General features: G+C 43.8%; 1 long non-coding RNA gene across 3 annotated transcripts in view; it reads left to right on the forward strand.

The window, feature by feature from the left end:
* Positions 1-12,114, forward strand: part of LOC120940762 — a 317,651-nt gene that overhangs the window by 209,212 nt on the left and 96,325 nt on the right. The gene's annotated exons all lie outside the window — the stretch shown is intronic.

A 12,114-nucleotide genomic window follows, 5' to 3' on the forward strand; every position in this document is an offset into this window, starting at 1 on the left:
TTGGAAAAAGTGCATTTTCAGACCACTGAGTAATAAACATACCAAGGAGCTTTCAATATTTTCTGTCCTGAGGTTTGTTTTGGTAGGTACGTATTTAGCAAAAAAAGGGTGTTGCTAAAAAAAGACAATGATGTGTAGGTGCTATACTACAGGGTTTGACAAATTTGCTTGGAATCTAGGAGCCAGCTAAAAAAGTTAGGAGCCAGAAAACGCACCCCGTCCCGACTAGCTTGCGCGCAGAAGCGAACACATACGTGAGCAGCGCCAGCATATGTAAACAGTGTTCAAACCACACATGTGAGGTATTGCCGCGATTGGTAGAGCGAGAGCAATAATTCTAGCCCTAGACCTCCTCTGTAACTCAAAACATGCAACCTGTAGATTTTTTTAAACGTCAACTATGAAGATTTTAAAGGGTAAAAGTTTGTCGGCATTCCACGAGCGGACGCAATTTTGAAGCGTGACATGTTGGGTATGAATTTACTCGGCGTAACATTATCTTTCATAATATTAAAAAAAATGGGGATAACTTTACTGTTGTCTTATTTTTTAATTAAAAAAAGTGTAATTTTTTCCCAAAAAAAGTGCGCTTGTAAGACCGCTGCGCAAATACGGCGTGACAGAAAGTATTGCAACGATCGCCATTTTATTCTCTAGGGTGTTAGGATAAAAAATATATATAATGTTTGGGGGTTCTAATTAGAGGGAAGAAGATGGCAGTGAAAAATAGTGAAAAATGACATTAGAATTGCTGTTTAACTTGTAATGCTTAACTTGTAATACCAACGGCCACCACCAGATGGCACCAGCTCACACATCTGGTGGTAATAACTTGTAATACTACCGGCTCACCACCAGATGGCACCAGCTCACAAAAAAAAAAAAAAAAACATTTTTTTTTTTGCCCACCTTCCAAGCCAAGTCGCCAAGACACCATTTCTAGTCGCCATGGCGACCTGGCACCCGGGATTTGTCGAGCCTTGCTATACTATATGGATGTAGAGATGGAGGGTAGACATGGTTGTAGACATGTGTGTCCACTGTAACTGATTTGTAGTAAGAAGTGGTAGTATTTGTAACTATAATATCTATAAGGCCTCGTACACATGACCGGTTTCCTCGGGAAGAATCCATCAAGAAACTTGCTGGGAGATATTTTTTTGCCGAGGAAACCAGTCTTGTGTACATTTTCGTCGAGGAAACTGTCGAGAAACTCGACGAGCCAAAAAGAGAGCATGTTCATTATTTCCTTGACGGGAATGGAGAAAATTGGCTTGTCGAGTTCCTCGACAGCCTAACAAGGAACTCGACGAGGAAAACGATGTGTTTCGCCTGTTGAGTTCCTCGGTCGTGTGTACGAGGCTTCAGTTTTTAGCTGAGAAGATAGGCTGACACGTATTACAGAGCCAGGAATAATGCCATGTTAAGCTGACAGAATTTCAACTGTTACCTAGAGGACCAGTTAGATTTTGCTTCAAGGTTGGACCTCAAAGGAGCTGGGTAGGAAATTGTCAGATGGACAGTGGCTACATCTGAGTCTGAAACACATCTTATTTTGTGAATTAACCCACCTGGCGATATTCCCGAGTGTGGCTCAGGGTTAAATTTCAGTACCATTAGCGGTAACCCCGAGCCACACTCAGGATTGCATTGCAGAATCCTGGTACAGCATACTTACCTTGCCACTAGGATCCTGCGATGTTCCCCCGCCGTGTCTTTCTCTGTATCATCCGCCCGATGCTCTGTCTGCCGGGCTCAGTTCCCTGCGAGCGTCGCGACGCATGGTGGTAGAGCACAGCGGCAAATTCAAAAAGTACAAAAAAAAAAATACATACAGTACACTGTAATCCTACAGATTACATTACTGTATCAAATCATTTCACATCCCTTTTGTCCCTAATGCTTTGTCTAGTGCCCTGCATACAGTTTTATATTATATATACTGTTCTTTCTGCCTGGAAACTGTAGATTGTCCATGGCAAGCAAAACGTGTCCCTTTACATCAACAGTGGCTTTAGACCAGCTAGAAAAAGCGATAGTAAATTAGAACACTTACAGAAATGAGCAATAGTGAATCGCAGGGAAATTCATTTTTAATATTATTATTATTATTATTATTATTATAATATAATTATTTATAATTATTTAATACATTATAATTTATGATTTCGCATTTCAAACTTTATCATTCCCGGGATGTCTACTAGACTCTTGTTTGGACATATTTAAGTGTGTTATTCCTAAGAATTACAGGCCTACAATATAAAATGCTAAATTTTTATGCAAAACAATGTACCATTTTGAGATTTAAAAATCTGACACAATCATACCGCCAGGGAGGCTACAAAAACTTTTTGTTTAGTTAAGCTGATGACTCCTACCTATTTTTACACATCCTATTCCGGGAACCACTGCTAATCGAATTTTCAACAGGCCTATTTGTTGCAAACTCCTTTTGCACACAACCAACTCTTGGCATCTGACTGGCTGAACAGCAACAGCAGAATATTTATCCATCTGCACTTTATGAAAAGCTGCCAGATTTTTTTTTTTTGTTCGGCCTGCCTATGTTTATGGTTAGCCAATAATCCCATCAGAACATCATTTGCATTAAAAATCAATGGAGCCAGGCAAATAATTCTTACCCGAACAGTGATGTCGCCAGACATATGGCCCGTGCACACTAGGCTTCAGTTATCAATCATTAGCATACATTGAAGAAGTCAAGCTCCTAATATTTAAAGTAGTTCTAAGGACTGAAGTTGTTTTACTTTAATGCATCCTATGCATGAAGGTAAAAAACCTTCTTTGTGCAGTGGCCACCTCCCCAGCCCCCCCCCCCCCTCAATCCTTACCTGAGCTTTCTCCTATCCAATGATGTTCAAACTAGCCTTGGTTGGCTCCCACTGCTTTCAATCAAAGCCATTAAAGCGAGAGCGGGGGGCGGGGCTGAGTCGCTGCTTTATGTGCCAGCTCGGGAGCAAGCTTGCAGCGGTGCCCCCATGGCAAGCGGCTTTCTTTGGAAGCGCTGTTTGAGGGAGAGGAGCCAGAAGTACTGGCAGGGGAACCAAAACAAGAGGATCAGAGCTGCTTTATGAAAAAACACTGCACAGAGCAGGTAAGTATAACGTTTGTTATTTAAAAACAAAAAAACATACCACTTTAACCCATTGTTAGGACAGACAGTGTTCAAATCTAGTTTATAACTGATGATACGATCTGTCAGCACAGTATAAACAGGGTTAATTATGGCAAACACAGCTGCCCAGCCCCCTCATAAACAAAGAGTACTAAGTCAGATTTTTCAGTGCTGGAGTTATCAGAAAAGAGAACTTCAAATTGTGAGAAGCAATTTTCAATTCTTTTTTCTTATTATGCAAATGTGGCTAAGGCATTTTTCACACAGATGATCCAATCAGGTTCACCTGTTTGTTTTTCATGCGGGCCTGATCATATGGTCCATGTATCCCTATGGACTGGTCGGTGTAAACAGACTTGTGTCAGTTTACACCTGCCTACCTCCAATCCAGTCTGGTTCGAAAAAAAAAAAAATGGGATCTGTTTTCCTCCATCTCGGCAGATTGGATCGAAAGGCTGCCCATAGAGCAGAGAGGGCTTTATGCAGAGCAGCGGCGGACCTGTTAACCGCCCGCACCACTCTGCTTAGCAGGGGATCAGCTCACAGGTCCCCTGCTGAGCAAATCAGATTCCACCCTGTGTGAAAGGGGCCTAAGAAGCTAAATAAATTATGTAACAAATATAAAGTACGTGTTATCCCAATTTGGTTGCAAAAGTGGAAATATACTTTAAGGCTTATTTTTTCTCACTTCCCTTCTTGCTCCTCTGATGATTATAAGGTGATTGGTTTGGCCCCATGACTACTATCCCTTCTTAATGGAATAAATTCCCTTTGCAAGGGAAGTTGCACTTTGCAAGTAAATTTGCTCCAGAGCGCAGGGAATATGCTGAAGCTTCATCACTTTGCACATAATAACTAACCACATGCAAGGAAATAAAAAAAAATGCATTTTTGCATGATTGGATCATGAATGCCAAAAAAGCTTCACCTCATTCACTAAGATCTGGGGTCAATTTCCTTGCAAAGTAAACAGCCTATTTCATTTTAATACATCAACCTCAATGCGTTCACTTTCAAAACATTCATTGTTCAAGTGGCAGAATAAATAAATTAGATTATTCTGACATATGTTTCATAATATCTATGACTTGTAGAGTAATAAGTAACTAGTAACTGTAGAATAATATGGTTATCCTGGTTCGACATGAGGAACCCACAGTACTTTCAGTATTAACATGTATCAAAAATAGAAAAAATTATTTGTGATTCTCCCTATCTCTTATTTACTGCATGCTTTTGGTTAGGCAACTAGCATTTTCAAAAGAAGAAATCAGCAAATCCAGCCTCGATACTTCTCAATAGTTAAATTTCTTTCAATTTTGGATAGACCAGAGAATATTTAAACCCCTGCCCAGTTGTTTTTTTTAGCTGTCTCTGTACCATTAGGGAAATTTCACTTCCTGTCTCAGATATGCAACAGGAAGTTGAAGTAAGTTACCCAAAGTGAGAGGAATTCCCCTTTTAGGCCCCGTACACACGACCAGTTTCCTCGGCAGAATTCAGCTTCCGACCGAGTTTCTGGCTGAATTCTGCCGAGGAAACTGGCCGTGTGTACACTTTCGGCCGAGGAAGCCGACGAGGACCTCGGCGAGGAAATAGAGAACATGTTCTCTATTTCCTCGTTGTTCTATGGGAGCTCTCCTCCCGCCGAGGTCCTCGGCGGCTTCAGGGCTGAACTGGCCGAGGAACTCGACGTGTTTGGCACGTCGAGTTCCTCGGCCGTGTGTACGAGGCCTCAGACAGCTTTCCTTGGAAAAACGTGTTCCTGTTGGAAGATGTATCCCAACCTTGTTCTGTGGACAACTCCAAAACTTTGGGTTCCCCTGTATTGGTCACCAATACAAATAGTGGGATGAATCCTTCAATGGAGACACAGACAACAGTAAAAACTCAACAATGAATCTGAATATTGGTATGTTATGTGATTTTTAAAAAAATCTATGGACTGTTTTTTAAGCATAAAACTGATTGGACAATTTAGACATCTTTTTAATTGGTAAACTAACAAGACGGTTGAAATATACGATCTGGATGATCAAAGATGATTTTTGCAATGGATTTCTATGGTCAATGATATCCCGTGAATGGAAGAGATGTTAGCCTTTGATTCTGATTATTTCGAAAAAATAAATAAATGATTTGGTATATCTGGATCCATTTTTCCTCCTCTGATGTTTTGATATCTTTGATCTCTGTTTCTTTTTCCCTTACCTGTTCACCTCAGCCTTGACCATTTGTGATTGAGTGATGGACATCAGGACACTTATGGTTTTTCTTTTATTTTTATTTTTATTTTTTTATATACTCTGCTAGAGTTAGATTTGCGAGTTTGTCCAGGTCTTTTGGCACCTTCTTTGGTTTATTTTATTTTTTATGCTCTTTCCCTTCTATATTCAATTCTTCCCGTAGGCCTACGGGCCGCTCTTCTCATACTTATTACTTTTCCTTTCTATTATACAACAGGTCAGATAAGGCTTTTTTTTTATGACCACATACTCTGCACTAGCATTATATTTGGCTTGTTACGCCATCTCTTCATCTATATTCTAGTGTCCTAGCCTGATGTTTTTGTGACACTTTATGCTATTTTGTTTATTTTACTACATGTATCACGAGTTGTGATATGATTTGCACCGTCTGACGCCTTTTCTGACCAAATTTTGTTGTTGCTACCTGTTTACTGTATGGTCTTTATCACCTTTTCTGAAACAAATATATACATTTTTACCTCTAATCAAAGATGGTTTTAGTGATGTGCGCCTCAACATATATATATATTTTTTTAATTTATAAGTCGTCTCTTTTTGATTTTTCCAGAGCTTTGGAAAATAATAAACAGGTTATTCGGGGTAAAACAACTTGAAATGATTTTTCAAATAGACTAATAATTATTAAGGAAAATGAAAACTATTGTTGTTGACATGTTTAAATATTTCAATAGGCTTTTTAATTGGTAGAGTTTATATTATGTGGTATAGAAAAGGAAAATAAAGGCCAAGGACCTTGTCTAGGTCTGTATAGATGCTTGTTATAATGCACATATTAGCTATTCATAATGTTTATATTAAAATTGTACTTCTTGTAAAGAAATAGGATGTTCTGTCAGTATAATTGTGCCTATCTGTCCCATTGGAGTGTGACCTTGATGCAGTTTAAGTTAGGTGCGTTATTCACAGTATACTGTCGATTAGCACTTATGTATTGTGAGCTATGTTGGGGTTTATTGCCCTGACATTAAAATGGAAGCAAAGAGGAAAATAATAAATTAATTTCGGCTTGTCTACTGGATCATGCTGTTTCTATGACAACCTGGAGATGGTGAGATGCCGTACTACCACCTATTCTCCCTCTTGTGTGCAAAATAGAGAATTCACCCTACTTCCCCTTCTTTGTGTCTACCTTCTTCAGCTTCGAGACTAGATGTCATTATGGTCATTCTCATTTATAGCTGTTACATACATAAATCATACAAACACATAAAAGGAAAAGGTGACTTAAGATGTGTAAATGAAACATAAAAATTGAGGAGGATTGGAAGTCTCTTGGGGTGCATAAACAGGAAAATGAATCAGAATCAGGTTGTTTAGAAGTGGTGGTGCTGTGGTTCTATGAAAGCTACACAAACATCTCTGTCTTTTCAACCCCATATTTATGTTGGTTATTATAAAACTGCCAACCACCCCTGTTTTGGAGGCCCCAGTGGTCAGCTGTCTCTGATTTGAAGGATCGTTTTCATATTTAGGGGTTTTATACCTGAAAGCGTCTCTGGTCTTAAACATTAACTACAAAATTTTGTCAGTTTCTATACTTTAGTAAGTGTTAAACATATATTTACGTATATTTTTATTTATTCAACATTTAAAAAAGAGTAGTCACATTGTAAAAGCATATAATGATACATTTTACAAAATATTCTATGGTGTTATTGGACAGTTCTCTTCACAACAAGGGGTACACAACTTGAGAGCAAAATGTTATTGGAGGTTATTTTTAAATCTCAGCTCCAGCATATTAACAACCAACCTCTAACTTCTGGTATGAAAAAATAAAAAAAAAATGTAATTCCAATTTTACTTACTTGAAGCCATAGGGGCAGATCCACAGAGAAATAGATTGGCGCAGCGTATGTGAGATACGCTACGCCGCTGTAACTTACATTAGGCCGGTTCGAATCCCCAAAGAATTTGCGCCGTAAGTTACGGCGGCGTAGTGTATCTCAAGCGGTGTAACGGCGCGGAATTCAAATCGGTGATTAGGGGGCGTGTTTCATTTAAATGAAGCGCGTCCCCGCGCCGAATGAACTGCGCATGCTCCGTTTCTAAATTTCCCGCCGTACATTGCGCGAAATGACATCGCAAGGACGTCATTTTTTAAACTTAGACGTGACTTACGTACATTCCGATTCACGGACGACTTACGCAAAAAGAAAAAAAAAAATTCAAATTTCGACGCGGGAACGACGGCCATACTTAACATGGCAAATCTAACTATACGCGACGAAATAGCAGCTTTAACTATACGCCGGAAAAAGCTGACTACAGACGACGTAAAAAAATGCGCCGGCCGCTCGTACGTTCGTGGATCGTCGGAAATAGCTAATTTGCATACCCGACGCAGAAAAGGACGTGAACGCTACCCAGCGGACGCCGAAGAATTGCATCTTAGATCCGAAGGCGTACGAAGACGTACACCTGTCGGATCTAACCCAGAAGCCGTCGTATCTTGTTTTGAGGATTCAAAACAACAATACGATGCAGGAAATTTGAAAGTACGCCGGCGTATCAGTAGATACACCGGTGTACTCGCTCTGTAGATCTACCCCATAGTCAATGTCACACTTACACCTAGCGCAGGTGGTTAAGCACTCTAGCTGGCTTCTATATTCTTCACCTATAGCAGCCCCCTTTCTCACAAGGTAAGCAGGCCCAGCGATACTCAGTTTCCCCAGGTCTTATGCACAAAGCTATTGTAACTGCCCACCACACTGGAGCAGGAGCGAACTGAGCACAGCAAACAGGTACTTGCAGTTGGCAGACAGGCAGAGTGGTTCAATGACAGTCCAGGTACAAGGCAGGCAAGGTTCAGAATAGTCAGGGTCAAATCCGTAGTCAAGAGTAGTGTTGCTCACGAATATTCGCATTGCGAATATTCGACTCGAATATAGCATATTCGAGAAATCGCGCTATATTTCGAAATTCGCGGTGAATATTCGCAATTCCGAATATTCGATTTTTTACAATTTTTTTTTTGAACCAGATCACATCCTAGATATCTCCATCGACGTCTAAAAGCATTGCTGGTATCATTAGAGACCCTGGGCCGAGTAGCTGAAGCGTTCATTGAATTTTCCAGAAAGATCGCAATGCGATTATTCGGCAAACGCAATATCGCGCGATTACTTTCCTCGCCCCGATCTTCCGCATCAGAGCGATTTTTACAGTTTCATTTTTAAAACAGATCACATCCTAGTGATCTCCATAGACGTCTGAAAGCATTGCTGGTATGATTAGAGCCATTGGGCCGAGTAGCTGAAGCGATCATTTTATATTGCCGAATATTCGCAATGCGAATATTCGGCAATAGGAATATTGCGCGATTATTTGCTCCGCCCTTTTGCATCAGAGCCAATCAGAGTTCTCCTTCCACACTCGTCACAGGTTAGCAACCAATAGGAACCTGCCTGCATGGACATTATATAAGCTCACTCCCAGCACCATTTCATTGCAGATTCAGAAGCTGGCTATAGAGTGTGGAGGCTGTTTCTGTGTTCCTGGTTTCCTGTGTCTTTGTTCTTGATTGATTTAGATCATCACCAGCATTGCTATTTAGTGATTCCAGTGGATCTTTTCCAGTATATCAACTGCTTTTTTCAAAGCAATAGACCCAAGAGCTTTTTTCAAAGCTACGTTTTGTGCTGTTTTGTGCTGTTTTTTTCATTTGTGTTACTGTTTGATCCTGCAATCCTCGCTGTTCAGTGATATTTGCTAGAGATTTCAGAACACATTTTGCTGAGCTTTATAAAAGAGCTTTTCTAAAAGCTAAGTTTTGTTCATCTTGTGTTACTGTTAGATCTTGCAGGTTCGCTGTTCAGTGATATTTGATAGGCATCTCAGTTCACATTTTGTTTAGTTTTTCCTAAAGAGCTTTTATAAAAGCTAAGTTTTGTGTTCAGTTTAGTTAAATTTTGTGTAGTAAGTGTACACACTGTTAGTGTACATTTATTTCATCTAGCTTAGCTTAGTGTGTGTTTAGTGTCTGTGTTTTGTGTTTAAAAAAAAAAAAAAAAAAAGTTAGTGTTTGTTTAGTGCTTTTTTTTTTTTCTTTAATTTTGTAGTCCTTGTCTGGTGTACTACTTTTCTTATAGTTTAGTAGCTGTCTGTGTACGTCTTTGTCTGCGTGCCTGTCTTGTAAAAAATACACAAAAACACATTTTGTTCACATTTTCCCCCCCCAATAAAGTTTACCCCCCCCACACACATATCAGCAATAATGAGCGGCATCCGTGGCCGTGGCAGCAGGGGTAGGGGAGTTACTCCCAGTGCTGGATCGCTGCCAGCACGGGGTACCTCTCGTGCCCCTACTAGTGGTAGAGGATCGGGTGCAAGGGGAGTACGCCTGATCCGGGAGTTCTTCCCATCGGGCAGCCGCCCGATATTGCCATCTCAGGCTCAAGTAGTGGTGGACTACATGGGGCACAGCAGTGCCACTGAGTCGTCGGTCCCGACTCACAGTAGTACCACCATTACACCGGTGCCTGTACTACCCCCCCCAGCCCCCAAGAGTCCAGCATCTTACTGTTCGACAGCGACAGTGAGAGGGATCTCTTGGGGGAGGCCATGCATCAGGCAGACCTCCAGCTCTGTCCTGATGGTCAGGACCTTTTTGAAGGGATGGATGAGGAGGATGGGATACCTGCTGGCAGTATCCCAGAGACATCCCTTCAAACTGGTGCTGCTGTTTTGGTGCAGGAAACAGCAGCACCTAGTCAGACCCAGGCGTGGGTGAGGGGACAGCGGAGCCAGGCTAGAGGCTCCATGTCAGGTGGTTCCCTCAGACCAACACATTTCAGCCCTTGGTCTGACATCTCTGGGGGCGAAGAGGGTGACCCATCATGGTTGCCATCTGACGCGTCGGCTCACTACGTCAGTGACGACGGGGAAGGTAGGCACCCTGGTGAAACGGTGCGCCAGGTCACCACCAGGGAGACCATCGTCAGGGTCTCCACTGGTGATGGCAGCAGGAGGTGTCAGGAGGAGGAGCAGCAGCAGCAGCAGCAGCAGCAGCAGGCAGCTCCACCTGTGCGCACCGAGTCCCAGCAGGTGCAAGTAAGCGTCACCCCATCTGACAGGAGGGCGGTGCTGAAGTCACCTGTCTGGAATTACTTTACCCTGGTGGCAGACAACCCTACCGTGGCCATCTGCCGGATTTGTAAAGTGAGGGTGAAGAGAGGGAAGTGTTTGGCTCGGGTGGGTACCACAGCCCTGAACCAGCACCTGAGGATAAACCACTGGGCGTTGTATGACGAGATGAAGCGTGGTGGTGGTAGCAGCGCCACCACCACAAGTGAGCAGGGTACAGCAGCCCCTGCCACATCTTCATCTCTTTCCAGCAGGTCATGCCCCCCCGCTCCCTCTAGTAGAGGTACTGGTACCGGCAGCCAGACCTCTACTTCCACAGCACCCTCCGCGTCTGTGTCCCGCACTGCCGTCCGGCGCCAGGCGTCGATTTCAGACGCCTTTGACCGCACCACTCCCTTCCCCCCTGGAGACCGACGTGTGCGTTCCCTCAATGGGCTCCTGGCAAGGGTTATTGCCCAACATCTGCTGCCCTTCAACATAGTTGACAGCAACCCCTTCAGGCAGATGTTGGAGCAGGCCCAACCCCAATGGCGTGTCCCCAGCCGCCATTTCTTTGCCAGGACTGGTGTCCCTGCCCTACACCAGCACATTGTGCAGAATGTAACCCTGTCGCTGGATCACGCTGTCAGCGACATGGTTCATCTGACAATGGATGGCTGGACCAGCAGGCATGGGCAGGGACGCTACATCAGCTTCACGGCCCATTGGGTTTCCCTCCGAGGCGTCGGTGAGGGATCGGCGGCAACCGATCTTGTGGTGCCGCCCCGGGGTGTCCAGGGGAGAACTGCTGGTCTCCCTCAAGCCACTGTCTCCGCAGCTGCTGAGCCTCCCAGCAAGCGCCCCCGTAGCTACTCAAGTGTGGGGCACGTGCGCTGTCAGGCCGTGCTCCAGCTTGTTAGTTTAGGGGACCGGAGACACACTGGAGAAGAAGTGCTGAAAGCACTTCAGGCTCAGGTCCAGAAGTGGCTGACACCCCGAAGGCTCCAGGCAGGTATGGTTGTCTGCGATAACGGCAGCAACCTACTCGCCGCCCTTAGTGCTGGCAGTCTGACCCACGTGCCCTGTCTGGCACATGTCCTCAACCTGGTGGTGCAGAAGTTCCTGCGCACTTATCCAGGGTTGAGTGACATTGTGGCAAAGGCGCGTAGGATTGCCAGCCACTTCAGGCGCTCCCCAACCGCTACCGCGTCCCTGTCCAAATTGCAGCGGAAGTACAATCTGCCCCTTCACAGGCTGATTGTGGACAGTGTGACGCGGTGGAACTCCACCCTCCACATGCTGAAGAGGTTGTGGGAGCAGCAAAGGGCGGTGAGGGAGTACCTGATGGAACTAGGCACTGAGAGGGCTTCACCACAACTCCCTTTCATCGCCTGTGCGCAGTGGGGGCAGATAAACCAGGTCTGCCAAGTGTTGTCCTCCTTCGAGCAGGCGACCAAGATGGTCAGCAGTGAGCAAATTGGCCTCAATAGCGTGCTGCCAATACTGTTCATGCTGGAGAGGACACTAGATCGCCTGCTCGAGGCTGGGGAGAGTGCCTTGGTGGAGCAGGAGGAGTCAGCAATGCTCCACCGAGACCAGGGCCAGGACGAGGAGGAGGAGGAGGAGGATGATGATGAA

The sequence above is a fragment of the Rana temporaria genome, chromosome 5 (genome assembly GCF_905171775.1).
Source record: "Rana temporaria chromosome 5, aRanTem1.1, whole genome shotgun sequence".
NCBI lineage: Eukaryota > Metazoa > Chordata > Amphibia > Anura > Ranidae > Rana > Rana temporaria.